Raw genomic sequence first — 23,744 nt, 5'->3', positions numbered from 1 at the left:
TTTTAGAGACAGAGACTTGCTCTATCACCCAGGCTGGAGGGCAATGGCATGATCATAACTCATTGTAGCCTTGGATTCCTGGGCTCAAATGATCCTCTTGCTGCAACCTCTTGAGTAGCTGGGACCACAGGCATGCATCACTATGTCTGGATAATTTTTTAAATGTTTCGTAGAGACAGGATCTTGTGACTGGATGCAGTGGCTCATGCCTGGAATCTCAGCATTTTGGGAGGCCGAGGCGGGCAGATCAATTGAGGTCAAGAAATCAAGACCAGCCTGGCCAACATGGTGAAACCCTATCTTTACTAAAAACACAAAAAATTAGTCGGGCATGGTGGTACAAGCCTGTAATCCCAGCTATTCAGGAGGCTGAGGCAGGAGAATGGGTTGAACCCAGGAGGCGGAGGTTACGGTGAGCTGAGATTGTGCCACTGTACTCCAGCCTGGGTGACAGAGTGAGGTTCCATCTCAAAAGAAAAAAATAAAAAAAGAGAGAGAGAGACAGAGACAGAATCTCACTAGTTCAAGACCTTGCTTAGGCTGGTCTTGAACTCCTGGCTTCAAACAATCCTCTCGCCTTGGCCTCCCAAAGCGCTGGCATTACAGGCATGAGCCACCATGCCTAGCCTATATTCATCTTTATACCAATGTAGTTGTAAATATAAGTTTTTTTTTTTTTTAATAGAAGAAGGGGCCCACAAAAGCAAAAGGACTTGAAGTCCTTTCTAAGGATTGCCATATAAAATACAGAAGGCCCAGTTACATTTGCATTTCAGATCAACAGTGAATATCTTTGTATAAATATTTTGCAAATATTGCATGGGGCATATCTGTACTAAGAAAACAATTGTTGTTTATCTGAAATTCAAATTAACTGGGCATCTTGTATTTTTTATTTGCTAAATCTGGCAGGCCTGCAGGAAAGTCATAATGTGGCCCTGGCTGGCATGAAGTGCAGTTGCAGCCTTCTCTCTTGTGTTCTTGAAGGTAAGTCTTTAGGTCAAGCTCCCTGGAAACAGACCCTAACATGAGGATTTATGTACAAGTAATTTTTTCTAAAGAACTGCTTTCAAGGGAGACAAGTAGGAGAGTGAGGGAATAGTCAGGGCAGGACAGGCAAGGAGGCCAAGCAAGGGTGAGTCTCAGACCAGTCTCTATAGAAGGTAGCTTCAGTCTGACCCCATCTGAGTTGCTTTAGAAATGTCCTAAAGGGGGAGGCCGAGATGGGCGGATCACAAGGTCAGGAGATCGAGACCATCCTGGCTAACACAGTGAAACCCCGTCTCTACTAAAATACAAAAAACTAGCCGGGCGAGATGGCGGGCGCCTATAGTCCCAGCTACTCGGGAGGCTGAGGCAGGACAATGGTGTGAACCCGGGAGACGGAGCTTGCAGTGAGCTGAGATCCGGCCACTGCACTCCAGCCTGGGCGACAGAGCGAGACTCCGTCTCAAAAAAAAAAAAAAAAAAAAATGTCCTAAAGGATATCTGGGGTCAGGCACAGTAGCTCACACCTGTAATCCCAGCACTTTGGGAGGCCAAGACGGGCAGATCATGAGGTCAAGAGATCGAGACCATCCTGGCCAACATAGTGAAACCCCATCTCTACTGAAAATACAAAAATTAGCTGGGCGTGGTGGCATGTGCCTGTAGTCCCAACTACTTGGGAGGCTGAGGCAGAAGAATCGCTTGAATCCAGCAGGCAGAGCTTGCAGTGAGCCGAGATTGTGCTATTGCACTCCAGCCTGGCAACAGAGCAAGACTCCATCTCAAAAATAAAAGGGCTGTCTGGCCAGAGGATTGACATTGTCATCTACGCTAGACTGGAAATATGGCTGGTCCAAGTTCAAAGCTTAAAGAGAATAATCACCCTGCCTCTGTTGCTAGCTTTCATCTGGTTTTACTTCCTAACCTGTGCATAAGCAGTGCAAAAGAGAATGATGATATCAAGCATATATAATGGCATGAAAGAAGGCAGCTCCCTCATGCTGGTCTGTACCTCACATTGGGGCATCAGTACCTCACAGAGGAGGCCTGTACTTACAAAGGAGGCGTGGGCCTCACAGAAAAGCCTGGACCTCACAGAGGCCGGCCTGAAGTTGGCAGTGCCAGCAGCTTACACAAGGGAAGGGATTTGTTACTTTAGAGGAGCAGCCTCGCTATATTTTATATCTTTTTGCTGTTGTCCAGGAGAGGCCCATACCTCACAGAGGCATTATGTCAGAGCCCAAGGATCTGCCTTATCATGAAAATAATTTCTTACCTCCGCCCCTCAGTGTTTTAACCCTTACTGCACCATCAAGGTTATCCCACAGCTCTGTAGGCTGAACGCAGCCCTGCCTTGTCACCAGCACAGGCAAGAGAGGGCATTTTGATGAGTCATGAGAGATAGGGGTTTGACATTCTGATTGCCCTCTCCACTGGGGTGCTTTCTCCTACCTCCAAACCCAAGAGGAACCCAGACCTTTCTGGGTACCTCGACACACCTCTGCCACTGATGACTCCTGCCATAAATACTCACATGCACATCTGCTCCCTGGGTACCTGTGACCTCTGCGCTGGCAGGGATTGTGTTTTATTCATTTGGTTTTTCCACAGCACCTAGCCCATAGTAGCCCCTCAAATGTTGGCTATATGAACACACGAATGAATGAATGAAAGAAAGAAAGAAAGAATGAATGAATATAGGAATGTAATCTGTGGCTTTGCACAAGCAAGCACTGCACCACAACTGGCCGGTGCTGAGTTACTGTAGGTGAGGTGTGTGCATGCAACTAGAGGCACCAAAAAATTAGTAGGAAACTGAAAAAGCAGAGTCTTGTATCCAATAGCATCAAGCTTCATCCTGGTAGAGCAAGATGGGTATCAGCAGTCCCATCCACTGGAGATGTTGTCTTCTGTGTGCCTGGGCCGCAGACTGAGGCCTTTCCCTAACCTGCACTGGAGTGTCCCATTTGATTGATGGCTTTATTTTTACCTCCATTTCCAGGAATGGGAGCCTGGTCCTAGTCCACCTCCATTTCCTGTTTAGGGCCTAGCCTTGGCCCAACTCCTCACCAACCCCTTTCTTTTGGAGGCTTCTTGTGTCTTCCCTGCATCCCCAGCTCTAAAACATCCGGACCTGATGGGCAATAGCCTGGTGTGAAGAGCATCAGGAAATCTCATGGCCAGATCGGACCCCTTTGGCCTTGGATGCCAGCCTCAATCAGATCTACATTCGCAGTGTCTCCTGCCTCTCCTTCCCCAAAGCCTACTGGGCAGCCTACTCCCACAGCCAGAGGTGGGTGGGGGAGGCGAGGGCCCCGATGCAGGAGTGGACATTTCCGGGTTTGGATCTTGATTCTGACACTGACCAGCCGAGTGGTCTTGGGGAAGTTATTTCCTCACAGGTTCCTCATCAGTCAACTAATAATACGATCTCATCGGAAAGAGAGAATTAAGTGAGATCACTTAGCAGATACACAAAACCATATCAACTCTTTTCCCTTGTGCTCTTGGGCCCCTACCTCTTCCTAAATTTCTCCTCCACTTATCTTTGAAATGCAGGGTTCAAAGTGCCTTGCAGTCTGAGAAAGAGCCAGAGAGGCATTCTCCTTGAGTCCTAGTCTGCAACCATGCCTTTCCGAGTGGTTGCTCTCTTGTAGGCTGGGGAAGGGAGGATGACGTTAACCAAAAGGACCGGGCAGCAGACATGAGGAGCAACAAAGCACAAGAAAAGCACACAGAGCACAGGTTGCTGAAAAGGGCACAGACGGCACAGCACATTCTGCCCAAGCTGGAGAGACAAACATGATTAGAAAGAGGCAGAATGGAATACACTCCTGACGTCAGTGGGCAAGAGGGGATGAAGCAATAAAGGGAAAATGCTGTAAAGGAAAACTGGAATTTCATTTTCACGGTTGGTTCTCAATTACTCAGGCTCGGTGGGAGGTTACACTTGTATCAAATGTAGCACCCAGAGTACGTGGCCGCTCCTCTCTTCCTGGAAGCAGAGTAATGGTTGCCATTCACTTTCTGATCCATTCAGTAAGTTCCTGGTGGGATCCTTCAGAAAGAGAGGTGCCCTGTGAAAGGGTGACATCCATTATGCTGCTACAGTTTCCTGCCCTTTCCACTTGCTTCCATTTCTGTCTCCTTCTTTTCCTGCCATTTATCACAGCCAAGTACATAGAATGACTAAGAAATTCAGTGACGGCTGTCCTCAATTTCCAGTTTAATTCAGATTATTTTCTGTGGGGGAAAAAAAAATCCTAAGGTTGATCTTTCTTTCTTTCTTTTTCTTTTTTAGAGACAGAATTTCACTTTGTCGCCCAGGCTGGAGTGTGCTGGGGCGATCTCGGCTCGCTGCAACCTTTGCCTCCTGGGTTCAAGTGATTCTCCTGCCTCAGCCTCCTGAGTAGCTGGGATTACAGCTGCCCACCACCACACCTGGCTAATTTTTGTATTTTCAGTAGAGAAAGGGTTTCGCCATGTTGGCTAGGCTGGTCTCGAACTCCTGACCTCAAACGGTCTGCCCACCTTAGCCTCCCAAAGTTCTGGGATTACAGGCGTGAGCCACTGTGTCTGGCCCCAAGGTTGATTCTTTCAAGAAGAATAATTTAGTTGCTTTTCGTGTTGTTTATTCCCCCAGTATCACCTATAATATGTTAGTCACAAGAGAGGATGCAGGAGGAGTTAAGATGAGCTACTCAGTCCACATCATCCGGTAAGAGAGTCAGGGATGTAGACAAATGATTCTAGGACAAGATATGCTAAAACTGCCACAAAGGGCTGTTCAAAGTGCTATGGGAACACCAAGAAATGAGTGACTGACAGTCTCAAAAGAGAAATTGCTTGAGCTGTCTTAAAGGATGAACCCCTTTGCTCAGATTTACTGATGGTCAGAAAACATTCCAAATGGAGAGAGCAATTCAACGAAGGCTCAGGTGGGTGGACTGGCCTAACTTATGGGACAATTTGGTTTGGCTGGAATACAGGGTATTTGGGGGAAGTAGCAAGAGCTGGAGCTAGATAGCTTAGCTGAAGCCTGATTACTGCATTCACAACTGAGCGCCGGCTATGCACCAGGGGCCATTCTATGTGCTTGGGACAGAACAGTCCTTGAGAGCATCGTGGACCCTGCTGTCTCAGGGCACACTCACCATGAGGCCTGCATAGGGAGAGGAGCAATCAGTTGTCAAATCAGGAAGTGCCTTCCTTTTTTTTTTTTTTGAGACGGAATCTCACTCTTCACCCAGGCTGGAGTGCAGTGGCACCATCTCGGCTCACTGCAACCTCCACCTCCCGGGTTCACGCCATCCTCCTGCCTCAGCCTCCCGAGTAGCTGGGACTATGGGCACCCGCCACCACGCCTGGCTAATTTTTTGCATTTTTAGTGGAGATGGGGTTTCACTGTGTTAGTCAGGATGGTCTTGATCTCCTGATCTCGTGATCCGCCCGTCTCGGCCTCCCAAAGTGCTGGGATTACAGGCTTGAGCCACCGTGCCTGGCCAGGAAGTGCCTTCCAATGCTGTGCAAGGGAATGTGATCTTTCTGCAGTAGGAGCTCAGGGACCATTGAAAGATTTTAAATAAGGGAAAGTAATGCTCATTTTGACACTATAGAGAATTCATGGAAGATGGAGAGAAGAGAAGTAAAACTGGGGAGAGGGGACCAGTTAGGAGGCTACTGTTATCTAAGTGGCATATGACAAAAAACTGAGCTAATCAGGAGAGGTGTTTCAGGAAGTGACCTGGATAGACAACCATAATATGATAGCAACATGACAGCTGCTCTTAAGCAAAGACTTCTCTTTTTAAATTATTATAGTAAAGCACACATAACATAAAATGCACCATTTAACCACTTTTCAGTGTATAATTCAGTGATATTTGGTACACTCACAGAGTTGTACAACTATCACCACTATCTTGTTCCAGAATATTTTCATCACCCTGAAAGGAAACTCCATACTTCCGAAGCAGTCACTCCCTATTCCCCTCTCCCACACCTCCTGACAATCTGCTTTCTGTCTCTATAGATTTGCCTACCCTGAATATTTCATATAATTAGAATTGTGGCCTTTTGTGTCTGGATTCTTTCACTTAGCTTAATGTTTGCAAGATTCATCCATGTCATAGCACAGATCAGCTACTGCATTCCTTTTTATGACTGAATAATATTCCACTGTATGGATATACCATATTTCATTTATCCGTTCTTCAGCTGATGAACATTCAGATTGTTTCTACCTTTTGACTATTGTGAATAATATGTGCTACTGTGAACCTTTCATGTACAAGTTTTTGCCTAAATACCTGTTTTCAATTCTTTGGGGTATATGCCCAGGAGTGAAATTGCTGAGACCCCTCTTTTTAATTTAAACCTTTTAGTTCCCAGGAAAATTCATTTTTTGGAAAACTTACACAAAAGCTTTGTTTGCTTGCTGGGGGATTATGAATGATAGGGGAGATATTTCTTTCAGTTTGTGATTTCACTGGGATCAGTTTCAACCCTAAGCTTTTGCTCAGGGCCTGCCTTACTCTGATCTGTAAGAAGTGATCTCCAGCTGGGGCCTGAGTTTGTTGAAGTGGCCACAGAAGCAAATTGTCATGGATTCCTTGATCTAGAGACATATGGTCAAATTTCTTGACCAAAATAGACTCCATATTGTCTGTCCTGATTTCCTGTCTGGGTTATTCAAGGAAAGCCTGAGGGGACCAGTGTTAATAATTAGAGACTCTCAGCTTCTGACCTCAGCACCTGCTTCAGGATTTGGGATGATTATCATTCCATGGCCATTTGAAGGACAAATGCAACACTGTTTCTTTCATTAGCCATAGTATGGTCTTCTAGAGTGACTAAATGAAGTTTAGAGATACCTTAGCCATTTTGGTTTTACATGTGAGTTGGGTGCATGATAAATGCTGTCTGAATTTTTCTAGCTGTACTGATATGGCCTAGTGGAAGTAACACCTTCTCTAGTCCTGACCAAGCTCAATTTGAATTATGTCACTTTGTAACTATATGACCTTGGGCAAGTTATTTAAATCTCTGAGCTTAACATCCCTCATTTGTAAAATAAAAGCAATAATACCATCTGTAGATGGACGCCTTGGTTTTGGCTGAGGACCCAAAATACTGAGAAAAAAAAATAAGTGGCAAGCTTTCCCCTTTTGCAAAAAATAAGATACTAGAACACATTTGCAAGACTACGGAGCCATCCTGGAACCAGTTCTCTGACCCCTAGCTCTGTCCACCTCAAAGGTATGACCTAGGCTGAAATCATAAAGTCCAGAACTTGAAATTAGATTGCTTGGAAAGAGTTGTCAGAGAGATAGGAGTTTTATTGTTTCCTTTGGAGAGAGCTAAGACATGTTTTTCTTTCACTACAAGCTTAGTGAGAAAGCTCCATAGAAACCCTAATTCCTAAAATCAGAAATAAGATGAGGATGTTTGCTTCACTATTCCTATCTAACATTTTATTGAAGGTTGCAGCCAGTGCAATAAGGCAAGAAAAAAGAAGTAACAGGCATACGCATTGTAAAAGAAGAAATACAACTATTTCTATTTAAAGATGACGTAATTTTCTATACAGAAAATCTCAGAGAATCTGCAAAGAAAGCTACAAGGGCCAATAAATGAGATTAGTAAGATTACAACATACCAGGTCAAAAACCAAAAATCAATTGTATTTTTATACACTAACAATTAACAACAGGGAACTAATTTTTTAAAGTATTTTTTAACAATAGCATCCAAAGTCATGAAATATTTAGTTATAAACCTAAAACAATATGTATAAGATCTAGATGTTGAAAGCTATAAAACACTGATGAAATAAAAAAGAAAAGCTAAGTAAGTAGATGGTTGGACTGGAAGACTCAGAATTGTCAAGATGGCAATTCTTCTCAGACTGATCTGTTGATTCATTGCAATTCCAATCCAGCAGGATTTTTTTTTTTTTTTGTAGAATAGACAAGTTGATTCTAAAATTTATATGGAAAGGCAAAGGAATACTTTTGAAAAAGGTCAAAATTTGAGGACTCACATTATCTGATTTCAAGGCTTACTCTAGAGCTAGAGTAACCAAGGCAGTGTGATATTGTCAAAAGAAAATACACAGATCAAAGAAATCAAATAGAAGTCCAGAAACAGACCCATACATATATAATCAATTGATTTTTGACAAAGATACAGACAAGCCAATGGAGGAAGGATAGTTTTACAACAAACAGTGCTAAAACAATTAGACATCTACAGGCAAAAGCGAACCTTGTTCTATTCGTTGCACCATGTAAAAAATTAACTCAAAATGGGTTATCAACTTTAATGTGAAGTCCAATACTATAAAAGCTCTAGAAGAAAATGTCAGAGAAAATCATTGTGATCTTGGGTTAGGCAAAGATTCTGTAGTTACAAAACTAAAAGCATGATTCATAAAAGAAAAAAATGCTATATTAGAGTACATCAAAGTTGAAAACTTCTGCTCTTCAAAAGGCACTGTTAAGAGAAATGAAAAGACAAACTACAGACTGGGAGAAGATATTTGTGGCACACTTATCTGATCCGTACTATATAAAAAAACTCTAGAAATTTAATTAAAATATAATTTAAAAGTAGGCAAAGATTTGAACTGGTGCTTCATCAAAAGTAATATATGGATGGCAAATAAATAGATAAAGAGATGCTCAGTGTCATTAGTTATTAAGGAAATGCACATTAAAACTATAAGATACTGCTCTACATTTATTAGATTGGCTAAAATAAAAAATTGGCAATACTAAGTGCTAACAAAGATGTGGGACAGCTGGAACTTTCACATAGTGCTGGTGGATGCAAAATGGTACAGCTATAGCTGTCGTGGAAAACAGTTTGGCAGTTTCTTATAATATTATCCAATAATTCTTTTTTTTTTTTTTTTTTTTTTGAGACAGAGCCTCACTCTGTCTTCCAGGCTGGAGTGCAGTGGCATGAGCTTGACTCACCGCAACCTCCACCTCCTGGGTTCAAGCGATTCTCAAGCCTCAGCCTCCCAAGTAGCTGGGCCTACAGGTAAGCGCCACCATGCCTGGTTAATTTTTGCATTTTTAGTGGAGACGGGGTTTCACCATGCTGGCCAGGCTGGTGTCAAACTCTTGGACTCAAGTGATCTGCCATCCTCAGCCTCCCAAAGTGTGGGATTACAGGTGTGAGTCACTGCACCTGGCCATTATTCAGCAATTCTAACATCCCATTCCTAGGTATTTACCCAAGTGAAATGAAAACTTGTGTTCACACAAAAACCTATGATTGTTTATAGTGGCTTTATTCATAAATGCCAAAAACCAGAAACAACCCAAAATCCCATCAATTAATGAATAGATAAGTAAACTGTGGTACATCCATACAAGGCAATACACCTCAGCAATAAAAATGAACCAACGACTAATCCTCACAACATGGATGAATTGCAGAAGTGTTATGTTAAGTGAAAGAACTCAATCTCAAAGGTTGCATGTTGAATGAATCCATTTATATGATATTCTGGAAAAGGCTAACCTTTAGGGGCAAATAAGAGGACAGTGGCTGACAGGACCTGGGATGAGGGAAGCAGTTGATTATAAAGAGAGGCAAGGAAATACCAGACAAGGATGAAACTATTCTGTATCTTGATGGTGGGGGTGGTTATATTACTGTATTTAATTTGTCAAAGCTCATAGAACTCTATACTAATAAGGTGAATTTTACTGTATGTGAAATGTGCATCAGTTAAAATAAGCATAGTTGAGTGTAAAAGAAAAAAGGAGTGGGTGTTGGAGGGTCGACAATGAAAAGGCCAAACATTGGGAATTATTACAGATTTATTTGGAGAGAATTGCAGTGTAATGTGAGTCCCATTCTCCTTTTGGGGAAAGGAGGGCATGTTTTTTCCTTACCTCAAGCCTAATGAGAGAAGAACTGAATAGATCACCCACTAAGAGAGTTCAATATGTGCCCTATGTGATGGGGAGAACAGAGGGGTTGGAACCTTAGCTCAGGCTTGGAAGAGAAGGAAAAGTCTTTAGTGGAGGAGAGGGTGGCTGCAGCCCCCTGTGGCAGAAGAAATCACTGTGTTTGAGCCATCATTGCACCACTACAAAGGTCAAAAGTATGCTCTTTCAAATAACTCAGGAAGGGTGGGGTTGCTTTAAAAGAACCCTGCCCACTGAACTTCTTGCATGGAACAAGGAGACTTCAGCAGAAAAAGGTGGAGGGCATACTGTTAAGTGCCTGACTGAGGGGGAGGGAGATCACAGCAGTTAGCCTAGGAGACCTCCTTCCTGGGTCAAAGGATGCAGTCGTAGGGCCCAGGAGGGGAACTTCCAGGATCCCATGCTGGCCCTGAGAGAAGAGTCAGCTCTAGGCATCTGACACAGCCAGTACCATGGCCAGCCCAGACTCTTCCTGCACTGCCCTCACCCCCCATAATCCTGGGGTAGCCAAAGAGAGCCAGGCAGGGAGAGTGGAGGTCCCAGAAGGCACCCTCAAGGGTAAGCCATCAGGCAAAACTTCTATGGATTTCTGGAAGCTCCAGTCCAGGGAATCAGTTTCCAAAACTCACTAAAAGGAAGATGAAATATAATGAAAGTCATTATTTTTTTCCTTTAGATAAACATGAATTATTCACCAAAGATCTAAATTCTGATTTATTACAGCTTCAAATTTATCAAGGAGAAAAAGTGGCTTTTTCCTTTTTTTTTTCCCCCCCTTTTTGTCTCCATCTCTGGAGGGGAAATATGACCTCACCGTGCTTAGCAGTACAAACACTAAGTGTGATGGTCACCTTTAACCGTGGAAGAGGGTGAACTGCCTATGGGCCAGGGTGCTAAACAGTGTGGTTATTTACATAGTTCTGGAGTTGGTCGTGAATGCTAATGCTCTCATGCCTCTGCTGCCTGAATGTGGGAATTGTCCTCTCCAATGGAGAGAAAAATATATGACCTTTTGTGATGATCTTAATGTCAGCTGTTACATTCCTTTCAAAGGGTGTTAGTGGTCTAATTAACTTACCTGCTGATTCTGAAATCTGACCTTCACAAGACAGTGAGGTGGTAAAGTTCTCTCTGAACCTGGTTGGGGAGGGGTAAGGACGAGATCGTCCCGTGGCCAAGGAGTTAAACCCAAGGATAAGTTTGATTGAGCACATGGCTTGGTTGAGGTGCTGTGTGTGTTACTCCTTTTGCTCCAAGAGCCGTATTACCCTCTGATGACAAGTCGCTCTTGGAGATGACTGGGGCATCATGAGCCCAGGCGAAGCAGGTGACTCCAACCCTCAGAGAGAGAGGGCCCTCAAGTGTCTGAGCTCACTCCACTACAAAGACTGCAACAGTGCTTTGTTAACCTGGGGAGTGATGTCAGATTTAATTTTGCTGTCAAAGGCTTTGTAAACCTCAGATGAAATGTATTCCAGAACCTAAATAATTCTTGCTGTTGTTATTGTTGTCCCTGAGATCAGGTCTTTTGTGATCATCTTTCATGACACTTGGTACAGCCATCCAACCCCTGCAGTGAAGGATGACTGGCTTGGTCAGTGTTGGCATGAAGGTAATCCATGACTCTCTCTCTCTCTCTTAGTGTAAATATATCTTCCCTGAGATTTGGCTTCAGACCTAGGATGAGAAAGGGAAGAAAGTGGAAAACATCTCACTTTACACATATGCTGAGTGCATTTAAGTGCACCCTAAATACCTACATCTACTTTATTTTATTATTTTAATTTAATTTAATTTATTATTATTATTTTTAGAAATGAGATCTTGCTCTGTCATGTAGGCTGGAGTACAGTGGTCCTATCCTAGCCCACTGCAGCCTCAAACTCCTGGGCTCAAGTGATCCTCCTGTCTCAGCCTCCTGAGTAACTGGAGCAACAGTTGTGCACCACCATGCCTGGTTTTTTTTTTTTTTTTTTGGTACAGATGGTGTCTTGCTATGTTGCCCAGGCTGGTCTTGAATTCCTGGGCTTAAGTGATCCTCCTACCTTGGCCTCCCAAAGTGCTGGAATTACAGGTGTGAGTCACTGTGCTCAGCCCCTCCACATTTACTTCAGCCCTCATCACTCAACTGGTACAATAATTACTGGGTTAGGGACCTGTATCCCTGTGTTAGCTAGGACTAGGTTGAGGCTTATGTAACTGAAAAGACCAGACAGTGAGAAAGCTTCAGGTATGGCTAGATCCAAGGGTTCAAATCATGGCATCAGGACTCAGTCTCCAACTTTCCTTATTCTGCTTCTGGTTGGTGTCATTCTCCACAACAGATGACCCTCCCAAATCTCCAGGATTACTTTATCTCTATAGCCAACAGTTCCAGTTTGACTGCGAAGACAGCTCATTTTCCCCAAAAGTAACAAAAAAGAACAACAACAAAAAAAACAAAAACAACAACAAAAAAAGCAAACCTTCAAACTTAAATCCTATTGGTTTCTTACAGATCACATGCCCATGTCTGAGCCAATCAGTGCATTCAGGAGCTTGAGTGGCAAGGTCTGGGTCAACCTCTCAGTCCTCGGACCAGGCCTGGGTAGTCAGTTTCAACTGAACTGCCGGGACCAAATGTGAGAAGGGTGGTTCCCTGAAGGAAAATCCAGGTGTTGTCATCCAAAAGGAAGGGAGTGGATGCTGGGCAGAAAACCACAACTGTTAAGAGCAAATCTTGGCACTGCCTTACTGAGCTCTTTAAGCTTGGGCAAGTTACTAAATGTTGCTGCACTCAATTTCCTTTATTTTTGTTTTTTGAGACAGGGTCTCACTCTGTTGCCAGGGCTGGAGTGCAGTGACGCAATCACAGCTCACTGCAGCATCAACCTCCTGGGTTCAGGTGATCCTCCCACCTCAGCCTCCTGAGTAGTTGGGATTACGGACGTGTGCTACCACACTGGGCTAATTTTTTGTATTTTTTGTAGAGACGTGGTCTCACTACATTGTCCAGGCTCATCTCGAACTTTTGAGCTTAACTTAGCTGCCTGTCTCAGCCTCTCAAAGTGCTGGGATTATGGGTGTGAGCCACCAGGCTTGGCCAATTTCCTCATTTTTAAAATCAGGGAAATAGTAGTTCATAAGATTAAATAAGGTGATCGATGTAAAGTGCTTAATGCAAACAGTAAACACTCAGTTAAATGTCATGTTACAATAATAATAATATTAGCTATTATTTTTATTATGAAAGCTCCCTGATATATAATACATTAATATATTAAATAAATCTCTGTGTTTCTGGTGTCTAGTATAATGCCCAACACATAGGAAATATGCAGTGAATGGCTGTGGAGTGGATGAATAAGGACACTCAAAACTTTGAAATCATCATGTTATCCCTGACTATAAAGAAACAGTATAGAGAATTTAGGTTAATTTTATTTTATTATTTTGAAATATGTCAGACATACAGATGAATGAATAAAACATGTAACTACATCCTAAAGAATAATAATAAGGTGACACCCGAGTAACTACCAACCAGAGATTTGCAGAGGGGTCTTCACAAATCATTGAAAAATTAACCAATAGAAACAGATGTGTAAATAACAAATGATTGAATTAGCAGATGAGGACATTAAACAGTGATTATAGCTAGACCCCCTTATCCACAGGGGATAAGTTCCAAGACCCCCAGTGGATGCCTGAAACCACAGATAGTACTGAGCAAAGGCAGATAATTTTTTATTTTATTTTTGAGAGCATGTGTGTTCTTTGTTGTGTATACTACTCCTGGCTATATCATATGCCCTGCAGTATTGTCACATGGCAACAGAGCTAATCTGTCCTTCCATGTTTCATGCCCTGTGCTTCCTTTGCACTTTTATGAATGTAGGTTCTATTGCCCATCTTCTCCCAGAAAAGCCAGGTTTCATTGCAATTGAAGACTTGCTTTGGAGGGTATCCTTTCTCCTTAATTAACTTCTTCAACTTTGCCAGAAATGTGGCAGCAACTTCTTCATCAGCAGATGCAGCCTCTCTCGTAGTATTTTTATTTTTCAGTCCAAAACTATTCCTGGATCTGGTTAGCCATCCCTCATTTGCAGTAAATGACTTGGTGTCACTCATTTCGGGGGATCCCTTGCTGAAGTCTTAGTATGAACGCAATGCTTTCTGCTGCAACATGTTGCCATCAATCAGGACATGTTTCTGTTCATGTCTTCCACCCACAGATTTAATTCCTTTTTCATCTTAACTAAGCACTTACCAGGCACTGTGGCCTTAAATTTAGAGTTTGAGGTGCAACAGCAAAACTAGCATGAATCTCTTTTTCCTTCTTCACAATTTCACGGATAGAAGATTCATTCTTACTATAGGTCTTAGCAACCTCAGCATAAATTTTTTTTCTTTCCTTATTAAGTCAAGAACTTTCATGTTTTTCCCTCAAAGGAAGCACTTTATGCTTCTCTTTGGCATACTTGAATTGCTAGCAGCACTACTCTTGCACTTTGGGGCCATTACGAAGTAAAATAAAAGTTCCTTGAACACAAGAACTGCCGTACTTATACCTGACAGTCGATCTGATAACCGAGCAGGCTACTAAGTGACTAGCAGGGTGGGTAGTCTAGATGGCATAGATACACTGGACAAAGCAATGATTCATGTCCTGGCCGGGACAGAGCAGGGTGGCGTGAGATTTTATCACACTACTCAGAACAGCATGTACCTTAAAACTTATGAATTGTTTATTTCTGGGATTTTCCATTTAATATTTTCAGACTGCAAATGATCACGGGTAACTGAAGCCATGGAAAGTGAAACTGTGGATGAGGGAGGACTACTGTAGAAATTTGCTCCAGACATTAAAAAACGTGGAGGAGAACATGAGCGTAATGGGGAGAGAATGGAAGGCATAAAAGAAAAACAACAAAAAACTACAGCTTGGGTGACAGAGCAAGACCCTATCTCTAAAAAGGAACAAATAAATAAAAATAAATTTAAAGCAACCAAATGGAACTTTAAAAAATATAAATTAAAATGCCTGAAATGAAAAAGATATTGAATGGCTGGTCTGGCATGCAAGGAGCTTAGAAGTCAGCACTCCATCCTAGACAGCAAGTAAAAGCTTTACAAATTGAAAAATCAAGTCTTCTAAACCTGTCAGATAAGTGAGGTCCTAAGGCAAACTGCTATCCCCAGAATTAGAGAGACAGACAAACAGATACAGAGAATCACAACCTACCAGAGCAGAAAGCACTAGGGTAGGAAAAACTAAATTGTAATTGACAAATTCCTGGAGGGTCAGTATGGACAGGTCTGAAAGTTAAAAACTGCAGGGGGCCTGGTGATGGAGGAACCCTCATGCTTTTGTAGTTTTACGTGCAGGAGCACCACCCGGACCTCAAAGTCAATGTCAGACAAAAACTGCTTCAAGCTTCTGGCAGAAGGAGGAGAAAGGACCTATTTGAAAATGTGCCAGAGCGTTGTGTGTGTGTGTGTGTGTGTGTGTGTGTGTGTGAGAGAGTGAGTGTGTGTATGTGTTGTCCCTTTCAGATCCAGACCTACAGAACGTTCTGTTTTTCCTAACAAGGACTACCCTCAGAAGTAACTACTTTACCAGATCCTAACCTGCTGGGGTGTATCACAGCCGAACCTACCCAGAGAAAGGAAAACACCCAACTCCAGCTCCCTTTAGCCTTCCACATGGCAGAAGGGAAATACCCAGTTCCAGCCGCATCTAGCCATCCTGTCTCACGTAAGGAGTGGGGGTTGGAGACATCTGAGAAACAATGGTGAAATTCACAGTCCAGGGGCAAAGGCTCACCAAAAGACAAAGACCTAACTGTAACATTATAGAAGTCTTCCCCTCCCTCTGCCATACCTTACTTCTACATTACTTTTAAAATATATATATTTTTTATTTTAGATGGGGTATCGCTCTGTCACCCAGGCTGGAGTACAGTGATGTAATCATAGCTCACTGTAATCTTGAACTCCTGGGCTCAAAGGATCCTCCTGCCTCAGTCTCCCAAGTAGCAGGACTATAGGTGCATGCCACCATGCATGGCTAATTTTAATTTTTTTTGTAGAAACAGAGTTTTGCTATGTTGTCCAGCCAAGTCTCCAACTCCTGGCCTCAAGCAGTCCTCCCACCTCAGCCTCCCAAAGCACTGAGATTAAAAGATGTGAGCCACCATGCTTGGCTCACCTCTGTATTACTAAAGGTCTATTTAGTGCAGTTCCTTTTACCCAGTACATCATGTCCACCTTCCAACAAAAAATTATGAGGCACACTATGCTGGGCACAGTGGTTCATGCCTGTAATGCCAGCACTTTGGGAGGCTGAGGTGGGTGGATCACTTGATGTCAGGAGTTCGAGGCCAGCCTGGCCAACATGGTGAAAGCCTGTCTCTATTAAAAATACAAAAATTAGCTGGGTGTGGTGGTGTGCACCTGTAGTCCCAGCTACTTGGGAGGCTGAGGTGAAAAGATCGCTTGAACCTACAAGTCGGAGGCTGCAATGAGCCAGGATTGTGCCACTGCACTCCAGCCTGGGTGACAGAGTGAAAACTGCCTCAAAAAAAAAAAAAAAAAAAAAAAAAAGGCATACTAAAAGACAAACAAACAAAAAAAAAACAAAAATCCTCATCATTTGAAGAGACTACACAAGCATCAGAACCAGGATCAGATATGGCAGGAACATTGAAATTATCACACAAGTAATTTTTTAAGACGATGATGAACATGCTGAGGGTTTTAATGGAAAAATAGACAATATTAAAGAACAAATGGATAATGTAAGCAGAGAGATGAACAGTCTAAGACAGAATTAAGAAAAAGTGCTAGAGATCAAAAACACTGTAACAGAAATGAAGGACGGTTTTGGTGGACTCATTATGGCTAAAGACATGGCTAAATGATGATTCTCTGAGCTTGAGGATATGACAATAGAAACTTCCAAAAGTGAAAAAAGAGAAAAAAAGACAAAACAAAACCACAACGGCATATCCGTGATGAGCTGTGGGACCATTAAAAAAAGGAATAACAGATATAATGGGAATTTTTGTCTTCTACACCTTCCCTGCCTTTTGTGGTATTGAGCATCTTACATGATTCTAATTTTACTTTTTTTTTTTAACTTTTCTTCAGTAGTTGCTCTAGAGTTTGCAATATATATTCACAACTAAGCCAATTCTATTTATTTATTTATTTACAGACAGAGTCTCCCTCTGTCATCCAGGTTGAGGTGCAGTGGCATGATCTCGGCTCACTGCAACCTCCACCTCCCAGGTTCAAGTGATTCTCCTGCCTCAGCCTCCCAAGTAGCTAGTACTACAGGCATGCATGACCACAGATTTTTGTATTTTTAATAGAGATGGGGTTTCAGCATGTTGGCCAGGCTGGTCTCGAACTCCTGACCTGAAGTGATCTGCCCATCTTGGCCTCCCAAAGTGCTGGGATTACAGGCAAGCCACTGTGCCTGGCCTCAGATCTCTTTTATTACCATTATACTACTTCATGAGTAGTATATATATCTTATAACAGGAAAATATTCCTAATTCCTCCCTATAATCCTTTGCGTCCTTGCTGTCATTCATTTCACTTATACGTAAGTGTATATATACAAAGCATATATATACATTGTGGCTATTATTATTTTGAACAAACTATTTTCTGTTAGATCAATTAATAATAGGAAAAATAAAACTTTTTATTGTTTTCCTCATTTATTCCTTCTTTGATACTCTTCACTTATGTAGATTCAAGTTTCTGACCTACATCATTTTTCTTTTCTGTAAGAACCTCTTTTAATATTTCTTCAAGGCAAGTCTACTGCCAACAGATTTCCTCAATTTTTGTTTGCCTGAGAACATCCATATTCCTGGATTCTGTGCCCATGGATTCAACCAACTGTGGGTCGAAAATACTTGAGAAAAAAATGGATGGTTGTGTCTGTAGTGAACATGTACAAACTTTTTTCTTGCTATTATTTTCTAAACAATACAGTATAACAACTATTCACTTAGTATTTACATTGTATTAGGTATTATAAATAATAATAGAGGTAATTTAAAGTATAGTGGAGGATATGTGTAGGTTTACACAAATATACAGTGGAGGATATTGTGTAGGTTGTACAAATACTATACGCTGTTATACAAGGGGCTTGGACATTGGTATCTCTGGGGGTCCTGGAACAAATCCTCCATGGATACTGACGGGCAACTGAACTTGGGTATAAATTCAACAAAATATGTGTAACATTATTAAAACTACAAAACTCTAGGCTGGTCTGATGGTAGTGGGTTATCAGAACTTATTAACACTAGTGTCACTAAAGTTGGTATTTTCCATGTTTATGAATAGGAAACTTCAATATTATCAAGATGTTAATTCTTCCCAACTTGATCTATAGATTCAATGCAATCCCAATGAAAATTCCAACATGTTATTTGTGGATATAAACAAATTGATTCTCAAGTTTATAGAGAGAGGCAAAGGATCTAGAACAGTCAACTCAATATTGAAAAAGAACAGTTGGAAGACTAACACTACCCAACTTCAAGATTTACTATGTACTGTATTGTTTACTTACCATGAAGCTACAGTGATCAAGACAGTGTGGTATCGGTGAAAAAGTAAACAAGTGGGTCAATGGAACAAAATAGACACCCCAGAAATAGACACAGTCAACTTATCTTTGTTAAAGTAGCAAAGGCAATGCAATGGAACAAGGATTGTCTTTTCTGCAAATGGTGCTGGAACAATTGGACATCTACATGCAAAAAATGAATCTGGATTGACTTTATATTCTCCATAAAAGTTAACTCAAAATGGATCATAGACCTAAATGTAAAATGCAAAACTGTAAAATTCCTAGAATATAGCATAGGAGAAAACATAGATGACCTTGGGTATGTCAATGATTTTTTAGATACAACAGAAATGGTGCAATTCATAAAAGGCATAATTGATAAGCTGGATATCATTAAAATGAAAAACTTATGCTCTCCCAAAGACAATGTCAAGAGAATAAGAAGCCTGGCACAGTGGCTCATGTCTGTAATCCCAGCACTTTGGGAAGTCACAGCAGGAATACTGCTTGAGCTCAGGAGTTTGAGACCAGCTTGGACAATATAGTAAGACCCTGTCTCTACAAAAAAAAAATTTTTTTTTTAATTAGGTGTGGTGGCACATCCCTGTAGTCCCAGGTACTTGGAAAGCTGAGATGGGAGGATCACTTGAGCCAGGAGTTCGAGACACAGTGAGCTATGATCATGCCACTACACTCCTGCCTGAGTGACAAAGTGAGACCATGTCTCTAAAACGAAAAAGAAAATGAACGACCCCAATTTAAAAATGGGCAAAAGACCGTAACAGACATTTCACTGAAAAATACATAGAGATGGCAAGTAGGCATATGAAAAGAAGTTTAACATCATATGTCATTAGGGAATTGAAAGTTGAAAAAACAGTGAGGTACTACTACACACCCATTAGAATGGCTCACATCCAAAAGCTGACAACATCAAATGCTGACTGAGGAGGATATAGATCAATAGGAACTCTCGTTCATTGTCGGTAGGAATGCAAAATGATACAGTCACTTTACATGATGGTTTGACAGTTTTTTACAGAACTAAATAAACTCTTACAATGTGATCCAGCAATCACACTCCTTGGTATTTACTCAAATGAGTTGAAAACTTATTTTCATACAGAAGTTTGTACGTGGATGTTTACAGCAGCTTTATTCATAATTGCCAAAATTTGGAAGCAACTAAGATGTCCTTCAGTAGATGAATACATCAATATACATAAATAAACTGTGGCACATTTAGACAATGGAATATTATTAGTATTATTATTATTTGAGACAGGATCTCATTCTGTTTCCCAGGTTGGAGTGCAGTGGCCCAATCACAGCTCCCTGCAGCCTCAACCTCCCGGCCTCAGGTGATTCTTTCAGCTCAGCCTCTCAAGTAGCTGGGACTAGTTATGTGCCACAATGCTCAGCTAATTTTAAAAAATTTTGTAGAGATGGGGTTTCACTATGTTATCCAAGCTGACCTCAAACTCCTTGGCTCAAGCAATCTGCCCACCTCGGCCTCCCCAAGTGCTGGGATTACAGGCATGAGCCACCATGGCTGACCAACAATGGAATATTATTTAGCAACAAAAAGAAATAAACTATTAAGGTATGAAAACACAGAGGAAGTTAAATGCATATTGCTAAGTAAAAGAAGCCCATCTGAGAAGTATACGTACTACATGATTTCAACTATGTGTCATTCTGGAAAAGGCAAAATTATAAACACGATAAAAAGATCAGTGGTTGCCAGTTGGAGCAGAGAGGGAGGGAGGGAGGGACGAACAGGTAGAGCACAGAGGACTTTTAGGGCAGTGAAACTATTCCGTATGATACAGGTTGAGCATTCAATTTCAAAAATATAAAGTCTGAAATGCTCCAAAATCCAAAACTTTTAAACATCATGTTGGGATGCTCAACTGGTACATCTATAATGCAAATATTCCAAAATCAGAGAAAAATATGAAATCCAAAACACTTCTGCTCCCAAGCATTTTGGATAAGGAATACTACAATGTATTATTTAGAAGAAGTCTAAATAAAGAGAAGTCTTCTCTTCTAAAAGTATGCATGCTAAAAGTAAACAGAACAACATCTTTAAATTACTGATAGAAACAAAACAAAACAAAACAAAACTGTTAACCCTAAATTCTATAGCCAGCAAAAATGTATTTCACTGTACTACAATGGTAGATGCATGTCATCATACGTTTGTCAAAACCCATAGAATGTGCAATGCTAAGAGTAAACCTTAATGTAATCTATGGACTTTGGGTGATAATGATGTGTCGATATAGGTTTATTGACATAAGTACAAATGCACCTCTGTGGCATGGGATGCTGATAGTGGGGGTAGGGGGTTGTTCATGTGTGAAGACAGGAGAACATGGGAACTCTCTGTACTTTCCCCTCAGTTTTGGTGTGATCCTTTAGGTTTGTGAACTTTTCTACAAAATAAAGTTTATTAATTTAAAAATATATTGAATGGAATTTGTACAGATTAGACACTGCAGCAAAAAAGGTCTGTAAACTTGAAAACACAGCAATGGAAAGTATTCAAAATGAAACGTGCAGAGAAAAATGTGGAAAAATTTAAACAAGTTATTAGAGACCTATGGAACAATATCAAGAAGTCTAATGCACATGGAATTGGAGTTCCTGAAGGAGAAAACAGATGGGAAAAATATCTGAATAAATGATTAATGAATTTCTTTCCTAGTTTGAAGAAAACTATAAATCTATGGATCTAATAAGCTCAACAAACTCCAAACTGAATAAACAACCAAATTATTGTCATACCATACTGTAATTATGGAAAGCAGTGATAAAGAGAAAAATCTTAAAAGCAGCTGGTGGAGTGAGAGAAGATGCTTTATGTGCAGAGGAACAAAGATAAGAATGACAGAAGTCTTCTCTTCTAGAAGTATGCATGCTAAAAGTAAACAGAACAACATCTTTAAATTACTGATAGAAACAAAACAAAACAAAACAAAACTGTTAACCCTAAATTCTATAGCCAGCAAAAATGTATTTCAAAAATAGAGAACAAATAAAGACTTTCTCTGGAGATAACAAAGCTAACAGAATTCATCACAAGCAAACCTGCACTATAAGAAATATTAAAAGATGTTCTTAAGGCAGAAGAAAATGATACTAGATGAAAATTAGCATCTGTCAGGTGCAGTGGTTCACACTTGTAATCCCAGCACTTTGGAAGGCCAAGGCAGGAGGATTGCTTGAGCCCAGGAGTTCGAGACCAGCCTGGGCAACATAGTGAGACTCCATCTTTATTTTAAAAATAAATAAATAAATAAGAAAATTAGAATCTATACAAAGGAATAAAAAGTGCCACAAGTGGTAAAGGTATAGGAAAATATAACAGATTTTTTCCTCACTTTTAAATCTCTTGAAAAGATAACCAATAGCTTAAAGCAAAAACAAAAAGTATTGTGGGATTTATAGCATATGTACAGGTCTGACAAAAACAGCACAGATGGGAAAAGAGATATGAAAGTATACTGTTGTAAGGTTCATATGCTAAATGTGAAGTAAACACAGACTGTATTACATTAAAAATGTATAGTAGGAACTTCAGAGCAGCCACTAAAAGTAAACACACAAATAGCTCTGGGTAAGACAATAGTGGAGATTAAAATGGAATCATAAAAAATACTCAAGCAATGCAAAAAGAAGACAGGAAAAGAGGATCAAAAGAACAAAGAAGAGATGGAACAAATAGAAGACAAATGGTAAGATGAGCACAATATAATTTTATATATTTAATTTTCTTTAATATTTATTGATAATGTTTTACCATTTCTGTGTAGAACCTTTGCACATCTAGTGAAGATTTGTTCCTAGAATTGTTATGCCTTCTGATGCTATTGTAAATGATATTTAAAAAATTTTATTTCAACATGCTTACAGCCAGATTATAACATTTAATTGGTTTTAGTCATATTTATATTGTGTCTAGAAACTTTGTACATTTACTTATTAATTCTAATAGCGTGTGCATATTCCTTTGGATTTTCTGTGTATCAACTGTGTTGTCTGCAAATATTGGTAGTTTCTTCCTTTATAACTTTTATATCATTCATTTCTTTTTCTTACCTCATTGCATTGGTTAGGACCTCTAGTATAGTGCTTTTTGCAGATAACTTTTATCATATAAAGGAAGTTTCCTTCTATTCAAAGTTTTCTTTTCTTAAACCAAGAATGGATGTTGAGTTTTATCAAATGCTTTTCTGCATTTGTAGATAATGATCATATGATTTTTCTCCTTTATTATGTGAAAGTGGAAATTTCTCATTGATTTTAAATGTTAAACTAATCTTGCTTTCTCATGATGTACAATAGTCCCCACTTATCTGTGGGGAATATGTTGCAAGACCCCACCCCAATGGATATCTGAAACTGCAGATAGTACCAAACTCTATGTATACTATGTATTTTCCTATGGCTGCATACCCATGAGAAAGTTTAATTTATAAATCAGGCACAGTGACAGATTAACAACAATAACTAATAAAATAGAACAATTATAACAATATACTATAATAAAAGTTATGTAAATATCTTATTGTATTGTACTCACCCTTCTTGTAATAAGTGAGATGAGACGATGCCTACATGATGAGATGAAGTGATGGAGTAGGGTGGTGCAAGATTTCATCACGCTATTCAGAACAACATGCAATTTAAAACACGAATTGTTGGCTGGGCATAGTGGCTCACGCCTGTAATCCCAGTACTTTGGAAGGCTGAGGCAGGAGGACCACCTGAGGTCAGGAGTTAGAGACCAGCCTGGTCAACATGGTGAAACCTTGTCTCTACTAAAAATATAAAAAATAACCAGGCATGGTGGCATGTGCCTGTAATCCCAGCTACTGGGGAGGCTGAGGCAGGAGAATCGCTTGAACTCTGGCGTCAGAGGTTGCAGTGAGCCGAGATCACGCCATTGCACTCCAGCTTACGCAACAGAGGGAGACTCCGTCTCAAAACAAACAAACAAACAAATAAACAAAACACATGAATTGTTGGCTGGGCGCGGTGGCTCAAGCCTGTAATCCCAGCACTTTGGGAGGCCGAGACGGGTGGATCACGAGATCAGGAGATCAAGACCATCCTGGCTAACACAGTGAAACCCCGTCTCCACTAAAAAATACAAAAAACTAGCCGGGCAAGGTGGCGGGCGCCTGTAGTCCCAGCTACTCGGGAGGCTGAGGCAGGAGAATGGC

This window comes from Colobus angolensis, unplaced genomic scaffold (assembly GCF_000951035.1).
Source record: "Colobus angolensis palliatus isolate OR3802 unplaced genomic scaffold, Cang.pa_1.0 Scaffold37, whole genome shotgun sequence".
Classification (NCBI taxonomy): Eukaryota; Metazoa; Chordata; class Mammalia; order Primates; family Cercopithecidae; genus Colobus; species Colobus angolensis.
Note: the sequence above shows the minus strand (reverse complement) of the source record.